This window comes from Propithecus coquereli, unplaced genomic scaffold (genome assembly GCF_000956105.1).
Source record: "Propithecus coquereli isolate 6110/MARCELLA unplaced genomic scaffold, Pcoq_1.0 Scaffold17, whole genome shotgun sequence".
Lineage (NCBI taxonomy): Eukaryota > Metazoa > Chordata > Mammalia > Primates > Indriidae > Propithecus > Propithecus coquereli.
In genome coordinates, this window is record NW_012141635.1 from 7,513,910 (window position 1) to 7,526,498 (window position 12,589).

Sequence of the window (12,589 nt, forward strand, 5' to 3'; positions counted from 1 at the left end):
AATTTTAAATAGAGTTAATTATTGGATAATCTTCTGACATCTGGATAATTTCTAAATAAACAGAATATTGAAATCTAAGTACAAGTTTAATATATGTACTTTGGCTGTATTAATATATTATAAAGTGGCTATAATTTTGGGTTATGTTATTAAATGTGCACATTCTTGATATTTTAAGAATGTATAAAACTGATGCATGTGGCTATAGGGACTAAGCTTTGCTGGTTTATTTGCTAAATGGCCTATGCGATGGGCAATTATCAATGGCCTACCTCTCAGCAAAATTGAAGTTAGCTTATCTTGTAAAAGTTATATTTAGTATGGGTAACTGAGATTACAACAGAAGCAGAGCATTGGAGAAATACAACTGTGTATGTGAAGTTAATGGAATGCATTTTTGTTTTCCCGGGAAAACAAAAGAAGTTTTGTCCTAAAGGAAAGTATCAGCTTGTTCTAGAATATAAAAGAGCATAGTAAATAACAAAATTTAAGTTTGTATAGCAAGTTGTAGACATTTTGAGGAAATTGAACTTTATGCTGGTTTATAATACACAAGTCAGGAAAAAAAACAATGAAGTAAGTTAAAATTTTGACAAAGTTTGCCCAGTCTTGGACACATTCTTAAGTTAATTTGTAAAAAAGCTTGAGAACGCTTTACTGCCAAATATTGTATTGATGCAAACTAGAATTTGGCTTTTTCTCTGTTAATGACAGCTGATCTTGAATTATTTAGTCTTAATAGTAGGTAGTAAATGGTTATTCTTTACTTCTGTGTCATCCGTCAAATAGTATTCCATACTTATAAGGATAATTTTCTGTGCTTTGCCTTGCTTTATGATGTCTTTGATTATCATTAAAAAGATAACAGTTTGCTCCCTGGTAATAGTGCTAAGGTCAGAGGATGGATTCTGCAGAAGCAGATGTTGAGACAGTTGGTCATGCAGGGCTCAACACCTGGAGGGACAAGGCAAGGTGCAAGCAAGGTAGGACATTGGTTTATGTTGCAAGCCCTATATGTTTTGGCCAACCCCGTGGGGAGCTCTGGAGCAGATATGGCTCATCAGAGTGTCCAATATTGGACCAATGTGGCCAGGACTTCATACCCAGGATCTGATCAGCCTTTGGATATGGGCCACCCTGGGAAAGGGTGTGCTTTGACAAGGGCAGCTGCCTGTAGCTGAGCACAACCTTGAGGGCACCAACAGTGTGAGTCTGGCTGCTGACAGCTAGACACCAAGGCCTTCTGTGAACAGGAGTCTGGGAGCTCATCTCCATGCCCACCACCAAACCCTGGTGTCATGTCACCTTCTGCTACATTCATTTTAAAATACTGTATTGTTGTTTGTTTGATTCAATAGGTAGCCAAGAATTGTATTTCAGGAATCCATGGATCCTTTCTTAATCAGGTGAGAAATCTCTTCTAACAACTCTTGATTTTACCTTGTCAAGATCAGAACCCAAATATAGAGAAGAACAAATATTTTTTCCCTTCTTTCTGTTTTTAAATTTTTTTATTGGGGTAAAATATACATATAAAATTTACCATCTTTACCATTTTTAAGTGTAGAGATCAGTGATAATAAGTACTTTTTTATTCTTTTTTTTTTCTTTGTCCTTCCTCTCCTCCTACCCCCGCTCCTCCTTCCTGGCCTCTGTTAATCATCAGTCTAATCTCCATTTTCATGAGATTCACTTTTTTTGCTTCTGCATATGAGTGAGAACATGCAATTTTTGTCTTTCTGTGTCTGGCTTATTTCACTTAACTTCACGGCCTCCAGTTCCAGCCATGTTGTTGCAAATGACAGGATTTTATTCTTTTTTATGGTTGAATAATATTCCATTGTGTATATGTGCCATATTTGCTTTATCCATTCATCCATTGATGGGCACGTGGGTTAATTGCATATTTTGGCTATTGTGAATAGTGTTGCGATAAACATGGGAATGCAAATATATCTTTTGATATATTGATTTCCTTTCTTTTGGATACATTCCCAGTAGTGGAATTGCTGGATCAAATGGAAGTTTTAGTTTTAGTTTTTTGAGGAACCTCCATGTTCTTCTCCATAGTGGGTGTAATAATTTACATTCCCACAACAATGTGTAAGGGTTCCCCTTCCTCCACATCCTGTCCAGTGTCTGTTATTGTCATCTTTTTGATATAAGCCATATTAACTAGACTGAGATAATATCACATTGTGGTTTTAATATTCACTTCTCTGATGATTAGTGATGTTGAGAATTTTTCATATACCTGTTGGCCATGTGTATGTCTTCTTTTGAGAAATGTCAGTTTGGATCTTTTGCCCATTATGAATTGGATAATTTATTTTTTTGCTATTGAGTTGTTTGAGCTCCTTATATCTTCTGGATATTAATCCCTTATCAAATGGATAGTTTGCAAATATTTTCTCCCATTCTGTTGGTCATTTATTCATTTTGTCAATTGTTTCCCTTGCTGTGCAGAAGCTTTTTAGCTTGATATAATCCCAATCCTCTATTTTTGTTTTGGTTACCTGTGCTTTTGAGGTCTTACACAAGACATCTTTGCCCAGACCAATGTTCCTAGACCATGAAAGGACAAATTTTTAAGATACTTTTTTGGTATCTAAAGCTTTGAGATTTCTCATTCAATCCCTGGATAATCACAAATATGCCTTCTTTTGCCTTAGAAGAAAAGGGATCCTAGAAATGATAGGTGTTCGTTATGCTCCATATTTCTTAATTAGCTCAACACTATTATAAGTTACCAAATCAAAGGATAAATGTGTACAGGTTAAATATTATTAGTAAAATTTTACAGAAGTGTTTTTCAACATGGGGTCCTCAATCCTCATCACTTGGGACCTTGTTAGAAATGCAAATTCTACAATTCTAACTCAGATTAACTGAATCAGAATTTATGGAGGTGGGGCCCAGCAATATGTGTTTTAATAAGCCTTTCATGTGATAATGATGCCTGATAATGCTGAAAAACCATTGCCTTACACAATAGATTGAAAGTCCATGGAAATTTGTTAATATCCTCAATGTCCATGTTGTATTCTTAACCTCAGGAGAAACATTGGTCAAATTCTCATGAAAGATTTCTGTGTCTTACTGCAATAGAAAATTTTACAATGCTGAATTTTTATATTATTGGTTACTATAATAAATTGATCACAGAATTTAATCTCATTACCAAACATGGTTCTGCTCTACGCTGATGCTTGCCTGAAGACTCTGCTATAAACTACAGGCTTGAATTTGTATCTTTAACAAAAGATAGTCTCAGCAACTCATGGAAAGCTCTACACCAGAGATTTCAAGGCAAAGACTCATGAGTCAGGCTTTGGAGCTTAAAGATGACGTTACCTAGACAACTAACTGTTCTTGAAGACGAAGTCAAGATTTGCGAGTCTTTACTCCAGAAGCAGACAATTTCATGAAAGTTAAACAAAAATTAATTAGGTAGGACTTAATGAAACAATGGGAAAAATCTAATTGTAGTTAGTTATTTTGGAATACATTTGGTATTATTTTTAATGTTCTATAATTGGTATATGAAAAAGCCCGTTTCTTTTTCTAAAATCTATCTCTAATACTCAATTTAGTAGATGACACTTCCACCAATTGATATGAAACATTTGGTAAATGATATCTGATTCTTATCAATCCCTCAGAATTCAAATACTTTTACAGAATCTCCTTACTTTTAATGAATATATGGCTATTTTCAATGAGAGTCTGTCCTCCTTTTTACTAGAGTATAATTGCTCAAATTGATTGTGTACCCATGGCCATATCTGGAGTGTCCTATATGAGAATGATTCTTATTTGATACAGTTTAATAAGCCCACCATTAAAGAATAAAGATAATATATGATGTGCAGCACCAATACTCAGCAAGGCCCTCCTAGGAAAATTAACCTGAAACCTGTTCTATTGCTTGGAATGGCCCAGACTCACAGAAGCAAGGAAGGGTAGCTATTGATAGGCAGAACCTTATAAAATATTGGGAATACTTACGAGATAGGGTTTCACCCTGACTTACAGGTACTGCAGGTGAAATTTTGTCAAGGGAGTTTCTTGGTCTTGGTTTCCTAGAATCAGGATAGAAGAACAAATAATAGAGGCTTTTGAAAGTCCAAGCCAAAATTTCTTTAGAAAATTTTCATATAGAAGTTAATTTTCTTTTTTTAGTTTGCAAAAGCTGTGTGCTTGAAAAGCCTTATATGTGTGAATTTATACTTCTTGCTGCACCTATGTAAATAATCAGGCCCAAATTAAATGAAGCTAGCCTTTTTGTTTTACCAAGAATAAACTTTGGAGGTTATTTATAATCATGGTGGGAGTAGGACAGCCTTGAGAGAATTATTCAAAACCTAGAGATAAAGCTTAAGAATAACTGCATGTCCTTTCAGTGTCATTAACTATAGATTTTATATGTATATGTGGGAGAATGGACCCCTATTTGACTTTGATATTTAATATTTTTAATTAGAGTCCAAAGACATTGGAATTACATGGCAATTTGTAGATTCCTTTTGGGTAGGAAGGATAACCCAGTTTTTTTTTACTTTGAATGTCATTAACCATTTTTTTAAATCTGTTTATGCAAATTTATGGTAGCATCCTTTAACTGCCTGGCTAAATAAATTTTAATTTCCTAACTTCTCCTTTGAACTAGCCTTGCCATCTTACTGGTTTCCTCATCAATTAATGAGTTAAATAAAATCTTTGACACACGTTCAATTTACATTTGTATGAGAGCCACATTTTTTACTTTTTTGAGAATTCTGGTTTGATACTTGGAACCAGATGTGTTTTGGAATTTTGAATTCATCAGATTTTAGAAAGTGTAGAGATGTATATTATATAAAATATATATTTTTGTATTATATATGTAGATAACTCCCAGCAGCATCTGGGACAGCACCCCATGTGCAAACATCTTAATATTTCTTCAGCAAAACATACAAATATTTACACTCAACAGGATAAAAAAGAAGACTATAAACAGCCACATGTCATTTCAGGTTTGGTTTTGCCACGTTATTCTGAACATGTTCAGAATTGGTCAGGATACTACCAAATTAGTTATGAAAAATTCATCAGTGTTCAGCACTTGTTGGATTTTTGTAGGCAATTAGGGGATTGTGAAACCTGCAATTTCTATTACCATCTCAAACTACATGTATTCAGTTATAGGGGATTCATGTCAAAGATAATGAGGAAAAGAGGAAATGTGAATCCTCAGAAACTATTCATAATTTAACATCTTATGATGCAATCTCATGTGAGTTATGTCTTTGAGGAGAGTTAATAGTGTTGCAAAATGTAACATTCTCAAAATAATGGCTAAAGTTCTGTGATCCATGTTTAGAAAGACTTCATACTTAAGAGCCCTAATGATCAAACAAAAAACAGCAAACAAAACTGAAGAAAACATGAAAGGCATGAACAAAACTTTCTGAAATTTAAAATAGGTAACTTTCCCCATTGTAATACTTCATGGAAAATATAAGCCTGTGTAATAACATAAACAATCTTTTCGAATCTTTAATAAATGAAACACTTAAAAACAAAACATTCAAAGAAAATAAATGCCAATTTATTAACAGCAAGATTGAAAAGTGCTACATAAAGGTGTGAGAAATGTACCTTTCAAAGAACAAGAATGATCTCAACATTAGGGATAATAATTAGAGATCAAGTTGTTAAAATATGGATAAGTTTAGATAAACAGGAACAGATAAAGACAAGTGGAAGTGTTACTACAAAGAAAATTCTGTTGTACATTATACCTTATAATATTGCATAACTTTTAGGCAATATTTTGAATACTGATGGCTTTGGTTTGAATTTCGCAACATTCATTAAAGTTCCTTAACTTTCTCCTAACCAAACAATTCTCAAGATTTTTGTCTATTTTTTTGTTTTTAGGAAAGGACTCAGAGAAAGGCAGAGATTTCACGCTTTTTCAAAGGATATTTACGGTTATTCCCTCCTCCTCCCAACCTCTAATTTACCAGAGGACAAAATGATGTAGGAAGAAGAGGAAAGATAGTAAGAAGGAATTTCTAGAGAAGCAAGAAAGCCAGGGGCACAGGTGGACAAAGGGAGTGCATGAATGCACCTTGCGGGAGAAATGGTTCTCCTCTGGTTGCCTGCACACTTCACCCAACAACTGAATCTCCTGGTACCGTATGAAAGGAGACCAGAAGTCTGGTGTCTTGATCCCAGTTGTTAAAACTTCTGTCTGGAGTGGTGCTCTATCTTTTCCATCTCTCTGTGGGGCCACTCCACTCATATTCGTCATACTCTGGGCAACCCCCTTTGATATACAGGGACCTCACTTAGGAACACAGACACTATCTCAGCCCCCAAGGGAGGCTGAACATTCTTAGTAGACTCTCTTTTGTAGCCTAGTAAGTTTGCAGGGATGAACGTGTATCTATTTGTATAGCATATTTCTATCCATCCATCTATCTAAATATATATTCCAACTAATACAAATATGTTTCAACTGTATAATTTTCACATAACAATTCATACTCATAAATAATATATTTATAGTACTCCTGAAAAAAGATTTGACTCAATACCAAATCTAAACTTAGGCAAAGGGGGCCTTTCCTGATTGAAGTTTGTCCCTAAAAGCCATCTCTGCCAAAACTTATCTCATCATAAAATATAACAGACTATATCAGTTTTAACAACATTGATGAATATTTATGGAATTCTTAATAAATGATTTATTATTTGAAAAACTGTTATGCACAGAACTTTTTAACACCATGGGAAAAATTGTACAAATAAGCATTTATAACCTCTCATATGTATTAATTTAGGAGTTAGCAGTTTTGCACGTGTTGCAATTTACCTTTCCTCTAAAATAAAAAAAGAAATCTATGATTTTAAAATACATTTTGCATTTAATACACTTTATAAATATATGCAAAAGACATTATTCTCATCAGCTCTATAAATGTGAGATTTGTGTTTGATGTTCTCCCTGGCCACCTCCCCATCCTCCATTTGTCCAAACACGGCTCATGCCTTTGTCTTCTACAACTAGGATGACACCTCTTGAGAGACCCCTTTCCTGTTTTCCATCAAAGACAAGGCTTGGCATTTAATTATTTTATCAGTTCATGTTTGTTAATTACCCTTGATAAATTGTAAGTGTAATCCCAACTGGGCAATAGATAGTTAAATAGATTGGGGAAAGGCAGTAGAGGAGGAAAGAGAGAATGGAACAAATGTTTGATAACACAAAATAAAAAATCAGTGATTTTTCAATAGTGAAGGAGGTATTCACATCCCATGAACTTGGAAGCTGCTCTCCAGATGTCAAAGAATAAGATGAACCTCACAACCATTCCTCAAACTGCCACACATATTGGAGAATCAAGGCAGAGACCAGAAAACAATGACGTAATTCTCATGTAGAAATACAGTCCTATGCATTATAGGAGAGTTCAATTCCTTCAGGTCCAGAGTTGCACAAATCTATACATCGTCTGATAAGAACTGGAATCACTGCAATGAACAAATGTCAACTTGGTAGTTGAATTTCAGACTCTTTAGGCTGAGGAGAAATCTATATAGTCAGTACAAAGAGACCGATGCCAGGAAACTGCGGTTTCAATACAAATGTTGTGGATGTAGAAAAGCAGAGCTCCTGAACAACCAGGATCCAGGATGGTGAAAAGGGAGAGTCCAGGCAGGTCCTGGGCAGAGAAAGATATCAGCCTTGGCTGTTTGTGGCTAATCAACTCATTTGAAAAAGGACTAGAAGTTATCAGAATCACACTGCATGCGCTCCATTATGTCTGTACAAGAAAAGTGACAAGTGCAAATGTGGCACTTCGGTCCTGAGATACCCTGGCTCCCAGCCACCCCAGGCCAGCCCTAACTCCACCACACCAGCCTTGGCACAGTCTCCTCCTGTTACTTCTGGAAATCACCAAGAGAGTGGCACACCTATGCAAAAAGGAGTTCACTCACATTCTTCTTTTCTGCTGATGAGGTGCCTTACTGCAGCCCAGGCTACCTGGCCTCCCCCACAAGAATGGTGGACCACCAGGGACAGCTGTCCTTGCCCAGCTGTTGTGCCGACCCTTCAGAAGGTCAAAGCTGACTGTAGTCCATGACCCAGTGGTTGGTTTGCCTCTCATACAATCCGAGCTGTTGCCCATACCTCTGTGGCCCCTTTGCTCATTGCCTGATATGTAGGTGGCTTTCTGCTCAGTTTTCCACTGAGATATGCGTGGTATATTGCTTGAGAAAATGGTGCCAACCCTCCTTTCCTGTCCCCATGACATTTTTATCAAGAAGTAGTATCACTGTCCCTGCCCCTTGACTCTGGGCTGGCCTTGCAATTTGTTTTGCCAAACAGAATGTAGCAGAAGTGACATGCGGCCTACCTACAACCACCAAGAGAAAAAACCCAGCTAGCCTGCTGAAGAAGGGTAAGAGACCATGGACCAGTCACCTCCTTCAGCCCAGGTGACAGCCAACCAGCTCCCAGAAACATGGCTGCCTAGTTAGCCTATAGCTCCCCACAGATGTGTGAAGCAACCCAGCCAGTATCAGAACCATTCAGCTAGGGCCAGCCTAAATTGCTGGCCCACAGAGACCAAATAAATGGTTATTATTTGAGGCCATTATATTTGGTGGTGGTTTGTTATACAGCAGTAAAAAATTAATGCAATGTGCTATCTGTGACAAATTGTCCACATGACAATAACTCTTTGATCTATTAGCTGTTTACATAGTAGAATTATTTGGACCTCCTATGATATATCATATAATATTATATTAGCATATTAAAATAATGTTATATTGTAATAGTATAAAACTGAATTGCATTATATTACATTATATTATTATGCTATTCTAGTCTATTATATTGAATTATACTACATTGCGTTACATCATTATATATCCTTCCTTTGCAGAGTGCAGAGATATTCCAGGGGAAGCTATGTCAGTGGTGGAAGGAACAGGTAAGGAGGCATGAAACCTAGATTCATACTCTACTAGAAAACACTATTCTTTCCCACAGCCTGATCTGCCAGCCTTCCTCATGATTTTCCCCAGGGAGATCCTCCGTCTGGCTTTCACCAAGGCTCCACGTCTTTCAGATCCACCTGTATGTACTTCTATCACTGAGGATGCCCTCAGATGCAAGCACCTAAATTGGCTTTCTTAAACAGTGAGGAAACTTATTTTCTCACATACCAAGAAACCCAGATGTAGACAGTTCCAGGGTTGCTTAATTCAGCAGCTCTGTGACATCACCAAAAATTTATCTTTCTGCTGAATTGTTTTTAATTCAGCAGCTTTGCCCTTAGAATAGTTTTCTCCTGGCACAAAATTGATGCCACCATTATATAGACATCAGATCTAGACGTGATAACATCTCTTCCTAAATATGTTTTTAAGATCCTGAAAACCTTTCCCCAAAGTGTACACCTCCTCTCATACATTGTTGGCCAGAATTGTGTCACACGCCCATTTCTAAACCAATCATTGGCAACAGGAAAGGTATAATCATGATTGGCTCAAATCATTTTTATGGCATTCATATCAGCTTTATGGCATATATATCTGTTGCACTTTTTTTCCTAGAGATCTTCCTCCTAGAGTTTGGACTATGGGTTCCCTTAGAGAGCCTGCACAGCTGATCTAGACTCCTTCCTGGCCCTGAAGTTGTCTTCCTTCTTGGCTCACTGATTCATTTTGGTGGTATGTATTTCAGCAATTACCTGAGAAAGGGTACAGATAGGAATTCAGTAGAAAAATGTCTCAAATTGAAAATTAAGAAATAGAAATATATGCATTTTATTTAGTGAAATGAAGACAAATAGCATAACAGTTAGCTAAAATATAGATAAGTGGCAGTAATGCACCCAGGAAACTGCTGTTTTTTATATGATTGTACATAGTAATTTCTTTTTAAACTATGTACATACAATAGTCACCCCTGATCTGTAGTTTCACTTTCTGTGGTTTCAGTTACCCATGGTGAACCACAGTCCAAAAATAGGAGGTACATGTTTTGAGTTCTTGCATGTTTAAAAATGTCTTCCCTTTCACATCTGATGTCAGTTTGGTTGTGAATAGAATCCCAAGTTAAAAATAATTTTTCACCAGAATTTGAAGATATCATTCTAATATTCTAATATTTCCTACCTTCCTGGGTTGATTCCATATTGCCGTATTTTCTCCCAGTTTATTGTGTTTGCCATTTGAGTTTTCTTTTCCTGTAAGTTTTTATCCCCAATGTTTTAATATTGTATAATGAAGTGCCTTAATACAAGTCTTTCTCTCTCTCTCCTCTCTCTCTCTGTTTTAGAGACAAGACTGTTGCTCAGGCTGGAGTGCCGTGGCATGATCGTAGCTCACTACAACCTCAAACTCCTGCATTCAAGCGATCCTCTAGCTCCAGACTCCCTAGTAGACAGGACTACATGCACACACTACCACGACTGGCTAATTTTTAAAATATTTTTTGATAGACTTTTTACTTATTTATTTTTTTATTTTTATGTTGCCCAATCCTTCCACTTCAGCCTCCCAAAGTGCTGGGATTATAGACTTGAGCTATTCTCCCAGCAAAGTCTCTTTTTATTCATTATAGGAAGGTCCTATATTCATATAGGACCCTCTCTGGGTCCTTCCCCATTGTGAATTTTGTCCTATTATTTCTTTTTCTTTATTTTTTTAACAGGGTTTTGCTCTGTCACCTTGGCTAGAATACAGTGGCATCATCATAGCTCACTCACTGCAAACCTCAAACTCCTGGGCTCAAGCAATCCTCCATCTTAGCCTCCCCAGTAGCAGGGACTACAGGCATGAGCCAAACACCCAGCCTCCTATTAATATTATTTCTTTGATAATTTTTGTCTTTATTTTTTCCATTCTCTCTCTCGTAATTAATAAATGCTTCCTTGTTTCTATTGTATTATGCATTTTTTTTTTAGTTTTTCTCTATTTCAATTTTTTTCCTTTTTTTTCTATTTCACCTGTTTTTGTTTTTTTCTTTTTCATCATTGGTTTCTTCACAAATCTCTTGTCTCTCTGATAGTATTTTTTGACATATTGCAATATTGATGTTTTATTTTTTTAATTTATTTTTATTTATTTTTTTATTTCAGAATATCACGGGATTACAAACATTTCGGTTACGTAAATTACTTTTGTACCATTTGAGTCAAAGTTATAAGTGTGCCTATAGAAACCCAACACAAAGAAACCATAAAAAGAATGCAGGAAATGAATGGAAAATTCACTAAAGAAATTGAATTATTAAAGAAAAATCAAACAGAACTTTTGAAAATGAAAATTTCATTGAAGAAAATACAAAACACAGGGGAAAGCTTTAAGAATAGATTATATCAGGCAGAAGAAAGAATCTCAGAGCTTGAAGACAGCACCTTTAAATTAAACAAGTCAGTCAAAGAGATAGAGCAGAGAAATAAGAGGAATGAACGAAGCCTACAAGAAATACAGTATTATGTAAAGAGGCCTAACATAACAATCATAGGCATCCCTGAGGGTGAAGAAGAAAATACGCAAGGGTTAAAAAACCTATTTGATGGAATAATTGAGTAAAATTTCTCTGGTAGCATTTTTATAATTTTTAGTTTTTTAAATAATATTCTCTGCATTGTCTCTGTTACCTGCAATTTTCTCCTGTGCTTCTTTTGGTTGGTTTTTATTTTGGAGGAGTTCCTTAATTATCTTGTGGTTCTTTGATATCCATATATACTTTAGAATGAGGCACTAAAAATATGATATGATGTCCTGTTTTTTTTGACTGATTTTTTTGGATTATAGATTTTATTTGTAGGATAATCAGGATGTGGACTGGATTCCTCTTTGGAAGGCCTCCAACAGTCAATGTTTATTATTTCCTATAGCTGCTTAGTTTCTCATGAGAAAAATCTTCCAAATTTCTGCCCAGGGGTATGAGTTATAGAAAAAGTAGATGGAGGGAGTTGGAGAAGCTGCCATTCAGTATGTAGATTTATACTTAATCTCTAACTGTTCCCGCAAGAGGGAGCACCAAGAAAATAGCCCATTGCACAGAAAAGTGATGAATATCCCTCTGTAGTGACCCACATTACTAAAGTTATTAATACTTTAAGATTTGGGTAATATTTTGTTTTCTCTATGCATTTGATAGTACCTGCTGTGAACTGAATTGTATTCCCCGCCAAATTCATATGTTGAAGTCCTAACCCCCAATCTCTCAGAATGAGACTATTCAGTCATTCCTTGCTTAATGATGGGAATGTGCTCAGAGAAAATGTATCATTAGGTGATTTCCTCCTTGTGTGAACATCATAGAGTGTACCTTCACAAACTTAGATGGTCTCACCTATGACACATGGACCTACACAGCATGTTACTGTAACAAATACTGTAGGCAAATGTAATATAATGGTAAGTACAGTCATCCTTGGGGGATTGGTTCCAGAATCTCCTATGGATATCAAAATCTGCAAATGCTCAAGTCCCTAATATAAAATGGCATAGTAGTTGCATATAATCTATGCATATCTTTTTGTATACAGTGCTTTAAATTATCTCTATA